Source organism: Cetorhinus maximus, chromosome 20 (genome assembly GCF_964194155.1).
Source record: "Cetorhinus maximus chromosome 20, sCetMax3.hap1.1, whole genome shotgun sequence".
NCBI classification, from domain to species: domain Eukaryota; kingdom Metazoa; phylum Chordata; class Chondrichthyes; order Lamniformes; family Cetorhinidae; genus Cetorhinus; species Cetorhinus maximus.
In genome coordinates, this window is record NC_135898.1 from 31,844,988 (window position 1) to 31,859,421 (window position 14,434).

Genomic DNA, 14,434 nt, shown 5'->3' on the forward strand with positions numbered 1-14,434 from the left:
TTGCCAAGGTCCCCTTGATCTGGATATAGAATGGGAGGAGGAGATGAGAGCCAAACAAAACAGCACCAGCTGGTGTAGGAGAAAGGAGCAGGAGAGCAAAATGGAGCCCTCCCCCGCCTATCCTCTCCCACCATCTCTGCGCCTACAGGACATCACTCCTTCTGTGGATGTGTCCACCAGGACTTCCAGTGTGGCATCGGATAACCTGTGCCTCCTCCCCCACGGTCCCTAACCTGCAATGTGCCACTGTTTGTAAGCCACTGCACTCCACACCTTCAATGGAAATGAGTGTGAGGAGCCCAAATATACTGCTCCACAAAAACTACATCAAATCAGAAATTGTTCCCTAAATCTGCAAATGTCTGGTTTAGCACTTCCAGGCAAGCTCAAATTATAGTCATCAACAAGAACCAAAATTGGTGTGTTAAATCCAGTATTGCAAACAGTCTCGTCTGATTCGCACAACACTCACCTATCACCTGTTTTCATCCTTTGAACTTGACAACATAAGAAATTGGAACAGGAACAGGACCCTCGAGCATGCTCCTCCACTCAATAAGATCATGGCTGATCTAATTGTTGCCTCTAACTCCACATTCCTGCCTGTCCCCCATAACCCTTGACTCCCCTGTAGATTAAGAATCTGTCTAACTCAGCCTTGAATATATTCAATGGCCCAGCCTCAACTGCTCTCTGGGTTAGAGAATTCCAATGACAAATGACTCTCTGAGAGAAAAAATTCCTCCTCACCTCCATCTTAAATAGGGGAGCCCTTACTTTGAACCTGTGCCCCCTAGTTCTAGATTCACCAAGAGGAAACATGATCTCAGCATTGACCCTGTCAAGCCTCCTCAGAATTTTATATGTTTCAATAAGGTCACCTCTCATTCTTCTAAACTCCAATGGGTATAAGAATATAAGAGCATAAGAACATAAGAAAGAGGAACAGGAGTAGGCCATTTGGCTCCTCAAGCCTGCCATTCAATAAGAACATGGCTGATCTGATTGTGGGCTTTACTCCACTTTCCTGCCTGTCCCCCATAACTCTTGACTCCCTTGTCAATCAAGAATCTGTCTAACTCAGCCTTCAATATATTCAATGGCCCAGCCTCCACTGCTTTCTATGGAAGAGAATTCCAAAGATTAATAACCCACCGTGAGAAGAAATTCTTCCTCATCTCCATCGTAAATGGAGCCCTTTATTTTGAAACTGTGCCCCTTAGATCTAGATTCCCTCATGAGGGGAAACATCCTCTCAGCATCCGCCCAGTCGTGCCCCTCAGAATAAATGCTTCATCAAGGTTCCAATTTCTGGCCACTCCACCAATGAAAGCTGTCCAATTGTAACTATTAGCATTGATCACTATTTTCTGGTTCCCAATACCTTGCCAACTAATAATCAGGTTTCTAACAAATCCTTACCCCAGGAGGTTCATTAACCACCAGTATCCTTTCATGTCCCATTGGTTTGGATACTGGCTAGAGATAATCATAGTTTGAAGCTTGGGTTGGGAGAATTTGTATCCTCTAATATTCACCTTCTTAAAGAATTATAGGGCATGAAAGGCTGCCTTTCATGATCTCAGTCTGGCTTAGCTATTAAGCTTTGGTGTGACTTTACAAAGAAATAATTCAATCGATGCCAGTACTTTGACATCAAACAAACAGGTCCACGTTTCCCAGATCAGATTGTTTTTCATAAAGATACAAGTCATATTAACTGCTTTCCAAGTCTTACAGAATCCTTCTAAATGTCATAGAATTTTCGCCAAGAGCTCCCATATTTACCATAATTTGTTGTAGTTTTTACATTTATCTAGGCTGAGTGTTTTATGACCCAACAGTTACGTCACATCGTCTCTATGCTTCCATCTATAAACTCAAATATATCACACAATACGTTTTGTGATCATTTTGGGAACGCTACCTATCTTTGGCTGGAATTTTCTGTCCCCGTTGGCGTCAGGTGTCACGGTGGGCGTGAACGGACAATATGGCGGGAAGGCCAAAAATTGGTTTCACGATGTCGCGAAACCAGTTTGCGATCGTCCATTCTGCCCGTCAATGGCGGGCCACCTTTCCTGTTGTCGTACATCGGGAACTTCATCGTGATACATCTGCATATCATTATAAGCCCAGCTGGCAGGAATCATCCCCCCCATGCTGGATCATCTGGGCATGTTGGTGTGATTGCACACCGATGTGTTTCACAACACCATTTAAAAGGTGTGCAACTGGCGGGCTGCAATGTGAGGGGAACTCGGAGGTGATGCACAGTAACGCAGCACTTGCAAGAGTTGCCTGTTCGACTTCACGGAAGAATTAACATTCATTCACAAGGGCAGCCCTGCGGGTGGAACGAGCTGGGCGGGGGGGCCAGGGCAGTTTGGTCTGGTGGTAGTGCACAAGCACATGCGGGGTGGGGGTGGGAAAGGAAGGAAGTGGCTACGCATTAGGGAAACCTTATATAGAGTGACCATTCCTCTGCAACTGAGACAGACACAGCCAGGTTAACATGCTTAGAGTCAGGCCTCTAGCTTAGCTGCCCACTCAGGCAACGCAGAGGCATTAAAGTGACATCAAGTGCTCCAGAGTTCTTCACCCCTCGGGTACAGACTGCAAACTATTGAGCATTTTAGTGGGCTGCAGAACAATAGGACGACTGGGCACGTTGTACAATCTCCTTGCTAAAGCTGGCCATGGAGCAGTCACTGGTGGAGGCACTCACAGCCCCTTGCAATGTCGGCATTCGGGTTTGAACCAGTCTCCCCCATGGTTCAAGCTAACAGCGCAGCCTTGCAGTGTGGGTTAGGAGAATGCCTGTGCCTGAGCTGAGAGCACAGGATGCAGTCCAATGGGTAAAGCTGCTGCCAATCGGTCAGGTGTAGTGGGGCGGATGTGGGTGGGGTTTCGGGCAGCCATGCAGCACAGTAAGCTCTGGCCATCCAAGTGGTGGCCAGCACTCTCCGGGATGCATTTAAGGGGCCGTCAGATTTAACTGAGACAGCTTTTTAGTACACCCAAGCTATGGTGCAGGAGGAGCACATCAGGAGCATGGAACTTGGTGACCTAGCTGGATGCCTCAAGGCTTACAGAGAGTGAAGACAAAGGAGAAGAGAGCGATGGAGGCACCTGGCTAGGCAGAGGGAGGAGCAGCGCCCTCAAGAAGAAGGGGCAGTTGGGGCTCCTGCACCCACTGCTGAAGGGCCATAGCTTGCTCACTGAGTGGCACCTAGCTAGGCCTGGGGTCTATAGACACCGCCTTTCATTCCCGCAGATGACTGAGAACCAGTGTCGCTGAAGACTGCGCATGTCCAGGGAACTGGTTGGTCACATCTGCCACCTGCTGCAGGATTTGGTGCCACAGGGATATGGAGGGCATCCACTATCTGTGGCCGTGAAAGTGACCACGACACACAATTTTTATGCCAGTGGCTCCTTTCAGGGCTCCACAGGTGACCTCTGTGGGATATCACAAGCCACCACCCACAAATGCACCCATGAGGTCACAGATGCCATATTCGTGAAGGCACACAGCTTTATGCATTTTGCCTGGGACCAGGAAAGCCAGGAAGCAGGAGCGCTGGGATTTTCACAGATCTTGGGTTTCCCACAGGTGCAGGGTGCGATCGACTGCATTTGTGTGGCGCTCGGATCTCCATCGCAACAAGCGGTCAACTACATCAACCGCAACGGCTTTCACTTGCTGAATTTGCAGCTGGTGTGCAACCACCAAAAACACATCCTGCAGGTCTGCACATGATTTCCAGGGAGCATCCACGGCTCTTACATTCTCAGTCAGTCACAAATCCCCTGAGTCTTCCAGGGTCCACAGAGGCTGCAGGGTTGGCTTCTCGGGGACAAGGACTACCCGCAGAGGCCATGACTGATGACACCCATGCAGCAGCCTCAGACTGCAGCAGAGCGACGCTATAATGAGGCTCATGCTGCAACCCGCAAACTGGTGGAGCAGACAATTGGGATGCTGAAGATGCGGTTCCGGTGCCTGGACCGGTCTGGTGGAGCCCTGCAATACAGTCCACAGAGGGTGTCACACAGTGTCATTGTCACCTGCACCCTTTACAACCTGGCGCTGCAACGGGGAGAGGAGATGATTGAGGAGGAGATGGAGGAGCTGCACGTCTCCTCTGATGAGGAGGATGTTGATGGGGATTGGGGTGAGGAGGTCCTTGAAGGCAAAGATGATGGTGCTAAGGCCATCGCGTTGGCCAGATGAGGCAGGCGCACTCGGGAGGCCCTCATAGCTGCTAGATTTGTGGAGGATGATGACGACATGCAGTGAGGAGACAACATAGATCCTCACATTGCATCTGTGAACGTTTGACTCCAGTCTGGCTGATGGCAGCGCACATACCCTCCGTGATAAGCTCCTGTCACGGAGACGCAGCGGATGCCCATGGTCCCTACATTCCAGGAGGATGATGACGACATGCAGTGCGGACACTCCATATATCCTCACACAGCTTATGTGAATGTCTGACTCCTGTCTGGCTGATGGCAGCTCGCTTGCGCTCCGTGAACAGGGTCATATCACGGAGATGTAGTGGGGAAACTGTAACTCCTCCTGACCCTATATGCATCCTTCGTGAGCTGAACCCTTCAGGACCACACCGTCACCGGACACAGATGCTGATGAGATAGAGTTAGCTGCACCTCAGAAGTGCTGAGAGCTCACAGAGAGAATGAGGGAACTCTGTGCCACCGGCCCAGGACATCCTGGCAGCAATGACAAGCCCCAGCGAGGCGCAGGCATGACTGATATGACCAGTGACAGTGAAGGCACGCCATCAGTGTGCTGGGAAGGCTGCACAAAGTACAGGGATCAAGGTTTCACATCTGAGTGACATGAACACTGCTCATTATAACAAGGAGCCATAGGCAGGGAGACATTCTTGGGAGTTTACTAACAATAATGAATATTATGTGCAAGTGATTAAAACCCATGCCCAGGCTATGCAACTACATCTTCTTAACCTTCCTAACCCTGCCACTATGCCTTGGTGCTCACCTGACATCCACAGTGGGGTTGGAGGCAGCCTGCTGACTGCTACACCCTGTCTGTAATGACCCTGATGGGTGTCCTCTGGACGGCTGAGATCTGGAGGGCCCTGGGCTGCTTTTGGGGTCCTGCTGTGTGGCAGTGGTACCCTCCTCGGCTTGTGGAGCTGGAGCTGCTGGGGTCACAGGAAGAGGGATTCGGATGGGCCGGACACTCCCAGAGTCACCTGGGTGGATGGCCCCGGAGTGTGCATCTACTAATCCTCCTCCCTATGGGTGCCCGAGGGCACCAGGCTGACTCCTTGTGGAGAAGGGGAAGCTGGAGTGAAATCAAACTGCCCCACATCCCTCTCGTGTACACACTGTTGGAGGCCAACTGTGGCATCAGCGATGGAGTTCAGCCCGTGCAGCAGTGCAGGAGTGATGTCCTGGATCAAGATCACCGTGGTGGCTCCCAGCCTACCAGTGTTGACCTCGGTGCGTTGGCATGTCGGTTCCAACACCTCAGCTTGAAGACGGATGGACTCCTTAGATTGCAAGGCACGATGAAAGAGTGCAGCGGACATCCCTTCCTGATGTTCCCGAGCTTGCCTTTGCAACTGAGGTATGACTGAGTCCAGAGGCTCGTCACCTGACTCAGACTCAGCAAATTTCTGGCCTCCATCAGTTGTCCGAATGCTGGACACCTGGGAAGTCCCTGCCTCCACCTGCTGTGGGTCAGACAGTGCGATGTGCTCACCAGATTGTGATCCCGAGGCTACTCTAGAACTAGGTCCCACTGAGGCGTGTGCCTCTGCACTGGTGGAAGTTGTGGGTGAGCGCTGTGATGGGACTTTTGAGGTTTCTTCATGGCTTGACTTGATGACCTCGGCTGTGTCCCAGATGTGCCTGCGAAAGCAGAAAGATATAATTAGTGCATGGCAGGGAACTGCGGAACAGGGGAAGTGACTCACAGCAGTCTGATGGATGTTGCACTGTGCATTGCTGGATCCTAACTTGGTAGAGCACTGCCAACCTCACTGTCAGCACAGGAATGGTCCAGATTGTCACCGGCCGGCTGGATGATTCTGTTTTCAAAGTCTTTGAGGACCTTGATTTCAGGCATTCCTCCACCAGTCTGTGGCCTCTCACTTATGTTGTGTGTCCTGCATGAATAGAGATGGAGAGAGTGTAATCAGGATGCCTGCCAGGCCAGATAACAAGGATGACTGGCATGTGTGGGTGGTGAGTAGTGCCATGGACGGGGCAATCCATAGCTGGGGCAATTGCAGGTGTGTGTGAGAGAGTGGATGGTGATGTCCCTTGAACTGGCAGTGAGTGAGGACCCTGTGGATATGTGATGGGTTTGTGAGTGTGTGAGTTGAGAGTGATGAGAAGAGTGACTTGCCCTGGTGGAACGGAGGAGATCATTCATCCTCTTTCTGCGCTGGGTGGCTGGGCGTTGGTGCTGACCACTGCTGCCACCACCTCCCATGCTGGATTGGTGACCTTTCTTGCTGGCTTGCTTCCAGTAGGCACACTAGTAGTGCATCATTAAATCTGGGGGCAGCATGTTTCCTTCCTTTGGCAGCCATCAGTTCCCAGCAGCTCCTTACCCCTTGAAGAATGCTAGCTCTGTGCAGGGGCGGCCTTTAAATATGATGCCAGGTTTACTGAAGACCTGAGGTGATAGTGGGGTTGGCAAATCAGAGGCCACCCTGCCAGCGACCCGGCATGTTTCCCGGGAATGCATAATTAATGGGGCAGGAATGGGATGATATGACGTGAAAAGCCGCCATTGCAGCCAGCAGGTAAAATGTCCTTTCTCCCGCCCGCTTCTGCACTCAGTGCAAATCTGGGCTGATTCTACTCTTTATCTTACTGTTCGCTCCTCTACATCACCAATCAGTAACAAGTCTCACAAAATAGTTCACCTTCTATGGCCATGCCATAAAGCCTCAGGTTTTATACTCCATTCTGGTATCCTCTTCCTGTTTCCTTGCTCCATATCTGGTTTTCTATTCCCTCTTACTTTGGTTTAGATAGGCCCAACCTGCTGAACCTTTCCTCATAAGACTTTAATAAGACTTCCCTTCATCAGCCTAGTGAACCTCCTCTCCTTCTGATTCAAGTATAGCCTTCCTTACGTAAGGTGACCAAATCTGTACACAATACCCTGGCTAAAGTCATGCAACTGGGGAGTACTGGGAAGATAGAACCAAGATAAAAGAGAAATACCAGATGGGAGAGAAATTGCCTATGACAAGGGGCAGAGAGATTTGTGGGAGAGGATGACAAGTTTAAAAACAGAAGATGGAAAGGAGTGTGGGAAGTTACGGCAAAGCGTGATGTGAGACTTTGTCTGCAGTAAATGGAAGGTTAGACATGTGGGAAGACTGCAAAGTGCCTCTGGCCAATATGCCTGAATCTCCCTCTTTGTTTCTTCCTCTTTTTTTTATTTATTCATAGGATGTAGGCTTTACTGGCTGCGCAAATGACATTAGAATTCCATTGGCCTTTGTTATTTGACCCATTGTAATGTATGGGAATAGGGAGGAACAATAAACAAGGTCTGAAAATGGAATAAGCTGCCATATTAAAGTCTGCTCTGGTCACTAATGTGTGCGGTATTGTATTTCTCATTTAATGTTTGTTTTTGAAGGTTATGTGGTTCCAACAAAGCAAAAAGCATTAGTGCTATCATTCAGCTCCCTGATTTGTCTTGTTAATGGCCTTTGGGTGTGATAATGTGCTTGATCACATTTGAAAGAATTTCCTCTATTCCATCTGCTCATGGAAATGTTCCAACAAATGGGTTACGAGCTTTGCTGGAATATTGGAGAGGAATATTACATGCCAATGTTAATGTGTTTGTTGCTAATATCACAGTGCGACTTCAACCTCAGCACACTTAACAGATTGAAAAATTGATTCCTGAATCAGTTGCCTATGTAAGGTACAGGTGGGTCACAGTGAAATTCTTCCCTCAATCTGGTGGAACACACAGTCTCTGGCAGAAAACTGGGCTCCAAAATATAAATGACTCGGAGGCTGAAAGATCAGTTAGGGCTCGAGGGTCAGCTCTATGGTGGGGGAGGTCTCTCTCTATTTCTCTTTCTCTCTATCCACCATTGAAGCCTCAAGTCTAGCAAGGGGTGAAATCTACCCAAATAAACACTTCCAGAATTTTATGCTCTGTTTCTGTAAACAGTTTGTGTTGATTTTTGTAGTAATTGTAAATTAAGCCTTTTATACAGTTTTGGGGATCATGTGACTGTACAGACGAATCAGCCCTAAGCACAGGTAATCTTCGGGGCGGAGCTTCCTAGCCTTGGTCTCAAAACAAGCATGGAGCTTCATCAGGAGCTCCGTAAATAAAGATTACTGTTTCTTACAAGAAATCCGTCCTGCACACCAAGTTTATTACAACTGGCAACGAGGATAAATAGTGCCAATGCAGCACCTAAGTATTTTGATTTTTAAGGGAAGAGGAAAAAGAAGTACACTCACTAGCAATGCCTCTTTTTGGCAGAATTGACCCATACAACCTTATCCATTGAGGACTGGAGTCATTACATAGAAGGCCTAGGTTTCTACTTTGTAGCGAACGAAATAACGGCAGAGGAGAAACAGAGTCCTAAGTGTCTGTGGGAGTAGAAGGTATAACATAATCCATAATCTGACGGCTCAGAATGTGCCAAATTCCAGATCCTTCAATGAGCTGGTGGATCTCGTGAAGGCACATTTTCAGCCTAAACCTTCGGTGATCATGCAAAGATCCAAGTTCTCAAGTAAGGTCCCTGGTGTGTTGATTGCATCATACATCGTGAAGTTAAAACAATTAATGCAGCACTGTGACTTCGGAGATACTTTAAATGACATGTTGTGAGATCGTTTGGTTTGCGGCATAAACCGCACTTCAGAAGAAACAATTGATAAAGCGACGACGAAGGTGGGATGGGTTTGCGGCATAAACGCTTCACGAATTTGCGTGTCATCCTTGCGCAGGGGCCATGCTAATCTTCTCTGTATCGTTCCAATTTTAGTACATGTGCTGCCTGCGGCATAAACAACGATGCCATTCAGCACCGTCTGCTTGCAGAAGTTAATATAGGCCTGAAGCATGGAGACCAGGGAGGCAACCGCAAAGTTCTTTTTTGGACATGGTTCCTACCGCTCGAAAAATAAAAAGAAATACTGGACGCATTACCCCCGATATGGGGGTAATCATGCACCTGAAACCTGCAGCCTTAAAGAGGCAGAATGCCACTACTGTCACAAAAAAGAGCACGTTGTTAAACATGCAGGGCTGGATCAAGACAGCAGCCATTCAGGCAGCAGGTCAAGTTAACTGAAGTGCAAAATATAAATGAACCAGAAGCTTCTGATCCTGATATCTATTCCTTATACAAGCTGAAGGCCTGGAAAACTGAACCAATCACTCTTATACTTCAAGTTAATGGAAAGCCTGTGGTCATGGAGGTGGACACAGGAGCATCGACCACAGATTTGGGAGAACACATCTTTAAATACCTCAGCGAAGGTACCCAGCCATTGAGCTTGGAGAAAACTATAGCCCAACTAAAAATGTATACTGGAGAGGTAATACAGGTGAAAGGCATCACTTCTGTACCTGTACCATACAGGTGACAGACAGCCTAGCTACCAGTAATTGTTGCAACAGGAGTAGGTGCTAGCCTCCTGGGCCATGATTGGTTGAAAGAAATTAAATAAAACTGGTCAGAACCAAGTCTGAACAGGAAGAAGCCGTGAGTTGACAAGGGAATATGATGGTGTCTTTTGGAATGAGATAGAAGAACCAAAGGATATTCACAGATGCAAGGATCCCTCGGGCCACAGTTGGTTCCACGGGAAAATCATGAAAAGAAGCCAAATGAATGCGGTGCCATTCTGAACCAACTGAAGAAACAGCTGGAAGGCAAAACCCAACAATGTTCGAAGTTCCAAGAGGAAGACAAAAGATACAAAAGAGAGACAAAAGAACTGAAGAATTAGTTGATTGAGACAAAAGAGGCATTAGAAGAAAAAGCCATGGAACTTTCCAAGATGCGAATGGGAGCTGAATCCCTGAACTGAACCAAGTGAAGGTTTCACCAGAGAGAAATTTGGTTGACTGTGAAATCAAAATGAAGGATGAGGCAAAACTCTGTGGCAAACACAAGAAGGAAAAACAGAAATCAAATTTGAAAGGCCAATAGGAAATGCCTCCTGAACCCTTTCTGCTCACAGATTGAAAAAGAGGGCTTATCTAACGTATTTGGAGTAAAGAAGTTCCATCAATATTTACATGGTCGACACGTTACCATAGTGTCAGATCACAAGCCACTGTTAGGATTGTGTAGTGAAGATTAGGCAATCCCACCAATAGCCTCTGCTAGAATTCAAAGATGGGCTTTAATTTTGTCATCATATAAGTACACATTTATGCACCATCCAGGTGTGCATATAACAAATGCAGACATCTTCAGTCATCTTCCTTTGCCAGATAGTATTACACATGCTCTAGTACCTCAAGAGGTAGCACTTGTGTTGAATTTCCTAGGCTCCTCACTAGTCTGCATGAGACAGATAAAGAATTGGACAAATCGGGATCCAATTTTATCAAGAGTCCGTGGGCAGGTATTTCAAGGATGGTCAAATGTTCAACTCTCTGTAGAATTAAAACCATTCTACGCTCGTAAATCTGAACTTAGTTGTCGAGGTGGTATCTTGTTAAGTGGAGCAAGAGTCATTATCCCTTTGCAATGAAGAGACCAACTATTGATAGAGCTTCATAATGCATTTTCTGGTGTTTCGAAAATGAAGATGCTCGCACAAAGTTATATATGGTGGCCAGGTATAGGCAGTGATATAGAAAAAATGGTTAAGCACTGTTTCCAGTGTCAGCAATGGCAGAAGTTGCCCGTTTCAGCTCCACTGCAACCATGGGAGTGGCCTGGTCGACCCTGGGTTAGATTACATATAGACTATGTAGGTCCATTTTTAGGTACCATGTTTCTTGTGCTCATTGCTACACAATCAAAGTGGATGGATGTGTATGACATGAGATCTCCTACGTAGTGTGCAACTATTGAAAAGCTAGGCCAATGTTTCAGTGTACATGGTCCACCAGAAGTTATTGAGTCAGATAATGGTACTGCTTTCACTAGTACTGAATTCCAAAGATTCGTGAACCTAAATGGGATTAAACATGTCAGAACAGCACCATATTATCCCTGATCCAATGGGTTAGCAGAAAGAGCAATACAAACCTTTAGAATAGGCATGAAGAAACTATCCGAGGGAACATTAGAAACATGAATTTCAAGATTCCTATTCAACTAGCGCACAACTCCTCATGTGACTACACATTCAACACCTTCTGAATTGCTAATGAAACACCAACATCGTACAAGATTGAGTCTAGTATTCCCTAATTTAGAGGGGATGGTGGAAAAGAACCAGAGTAGTCAGAAAGTAAATCATGATGTTCACAGTAAAGGTGGAGAGTTTACTGTGGGAGTGATAACTTCTGTACGAAATTTTGCAACTGGACTAAGATGAGTCCCTGGTACAATCATCTCTGAAAAAGGACCTTTATCATATCAGGTGGAAGTGGAAAACAGGATTGTTAGGAAACATGTGGAGCATCTCAGAAGTTGAGACACACTCCAACAACCAGTTAATCCACCTAAAATCAAAGTCGAACCTCTGACCCCTGAGGTACCAGATCGACAAAGAGCAGACATACCTGATGTCTCCGTTGAAGTAAATAATTCTGAACTACCTTTGTCTAGGGATGTCCCTGATGCTGTAGTTCCTGCTCATGTATATGACCAGGAACTAATAGGAGAATAGTGCAGATGAATACGTGGCTTAAGAGTTGGTGCAGGAGGAAGGGTTTTAGATTCCTAGATCACTGGGACCGTTTCTGGGGAAGGTGGGACCTGTACAAGCGGGATGGTCTACATCTGAACCAGAGTGGGACTAACGTCCTTGCAGGTGGGTTTGCTAGTGCTGTTGGGAGGAGTTTAAACTAATTTGGCAGGGGAGGGGACACAGAATGTTAGCAGAATAGGTACACATCATAGTACAGTAAAACAATCAAGTCAGAGGGAGTACAGCTGCAATAAGATTCAAGGGAGTAAGGCAAGGCTGGATGGCTTCTACTTTAATGCCAGGAGTATTACAGGTAAAATGGATGAGTTAAGGGTGAGGATTGACACGTGGAATTGTGATATAGTAGCCATCACTGAGACATGGTTGAGGGAAGGGCAGGATTGGCAGTTCAACATTCCGGGATATAGAATCTTCAGGCGAGTCAGGGGAGGGGGTAAAAGAGGAGGAGGCATTGCAATATTAGTTAAGGAGCCAGTTACTGCAGTAAAGAGAGATGTTTTCTTGGAGGGGGCATCAAATGAAGCTTTGTGGGTAGAGCTTAGGAATAAAAAAGGGGCAACCACATTATTAGGTGTTTATTATAGACCCCCAGATAGTCAGCAGGAAATTGAGGAGCAAATATGTGCGGAGGTGTGAAAAAACAATAACAATAGGGCAATTATATTAGGTGATTTCAACTTTCCCAACATTAATTGGGATAGACATAGTGTTAAGGGCTTGGATGGAGTGGATTTCTTGAAATGTGTACAGGAGAACTTTTTAGGTCAATATGTAGAGGGTCCAACAAGGGACGTTGCATTGCTGAACTTAATTCTGGAGAATGAAGCCGGACAGGTGGCTGAGGTGGGGGTGGGAGAGCATTTTAGTGATAGCAACCGCAACATGGTACAGTTTAAGTTTGTTATGGACAAAGAAATTGACGAGTTGCAAAAAAATGTTTTGGATAGGGGGAGAGTGGATTTTAGTAAAATAAGGCAGGACCTGGCCAACATAGACTGGGAACAGCTACTTGTGGGGAAATCTACAGAGGAACAGTGGGAGGCGTTCAAAAAGGAAATGGGGAGGGTACAGGCTCAACATGTTCCCTCTAGGGTGATAGGAAGGAGTAACAAGCCCAGAAAACCATGGATGACCAGAGATATTCAGGATACGATGAGAAGGAAAAGAAAGGTTTTTAGCAGGTACAAGGGAAGCAAATCAGCGGAGGCATTAGTGGAGTACAGAATGTGCAGGGTGGAGCTTAAAAAAGCAATTAGGAGAGCAAAGAGTGGATATGAGAAAACTCTGGCTGGTAAAAGTAGGGAAAATCCCAAGATATTCTATAAGTATATCAATGGGAAGAGGATACCCAGGGAAAGAGTAGGGTCCATAAGGGACCAAGGGGGCAATCTATGGGTGGAGCCAGAGGACATCGCTAGAGTGTTGAATGAATGCTTCACATCTGTCTTCACCCAAGAGAATGAGGATGAAGGAATTGAACTCGGGGAGAGAGACTGCGAGGTTCTTATCAAATTGATATAAGGAGTGACATGGTATTGGAGGTGTTGGCAGGCTTAAAAGTAGACAAATCTCCAGGTCTGGATGATTTGTGTCCCAGACTGCTGAAGGAGGCAAGGGAGGAGATCACAGGGGCTCTGATCCAAATTTTTAATTCCTCTCTGGCCATGGAGGAGGTGCCAGAGGACTGGAGAACAGCTAAAACAAAAATAAAAATAAAAATACCTGGAAAAACTCAGCAGGTCTGGCAGCATCTGCGGAGAGGAACGCAGTTAACGTTTCGAGTCCGTATGACTCTTCAACAGAACTAACTAAAAAATAGAAAAGAGGTGAAATATAAGCTGGTTTAAGGGGGGTGGTGGTGGTAGAGCTGGATAGAGGGCCAGTGATAGGTGGAGATAGCCAAGAGATGTCATAGACAAAAGGACAAAGAAGGTGGTGATATTATCTAAGATATGTGCTAATTAAGGGTAGAAAGCAGGACAAACAAGGTACAGATAGCCTTCCGGACTGAATATTGAGTTCAACAATTTTAGATCATGAACTCTCTCCTCCATCCCCACCCACTTTCCAATTCCTCCCCCCCCGCCGCCTTTCTTTTCCAATAATTAATATAGATTTTTCTTTTCCCACCTATTTCCATTATTTTAAAATGTATTTCCATCCATTGTTTTATCTCTACCTTTTAGCCTATTTCGATCCCTTCCCTTCACCCCACCCCACCCCTACTAGGGCTATCTGTACCTTGCTTGTCCTGCTTTCTACCCTTAATTAGCACATTCCTTAGATAATATCACCACCTTCAACACCTCTTTGTCCTTTTGTCTATGACATCTCTTGGCTATCTCCAACCATCCCTGGCCCTCTTTCCAGCTCTACCACCCGCTCCCCTTAAACCAGCTTATATTTCATCTCTTTTCTATTTTTACTTAGTTCTGTTGAAGAGTCATACGGACTCGAAATGTTAACTGTGTTCCTCTCCGCAGATGCTGCCAGACCTGCTGAGTTTTTCCAGGTATTTTATTTTTGTTTTGGATTT

The 14,434-nt window shown here is 46.5% G+C and overlaps 1 protein-coding gene and 1 pseudogene across 1 annotated transcript in view; one reads left to right on the forward strand and one right to left on the reverse strand.

Annotated features, from left to right (window-relative positions):
- LOC144695011 (catenin alpha-3-like) overlaps positions 1 to 14,434 on the forward strand; it is a 1,693,436-nt gene that overhangs the window by 32,243 nt on the left and 1,646,759 nt on the right. The gene's annotated exons all lie outside the window — the stretch shown is intronic.
- LOC144695114 (U6 spliceosomal RNA) lies at positions 8,969 to 9,065 on the reverse strand (annotated as a pseudogene).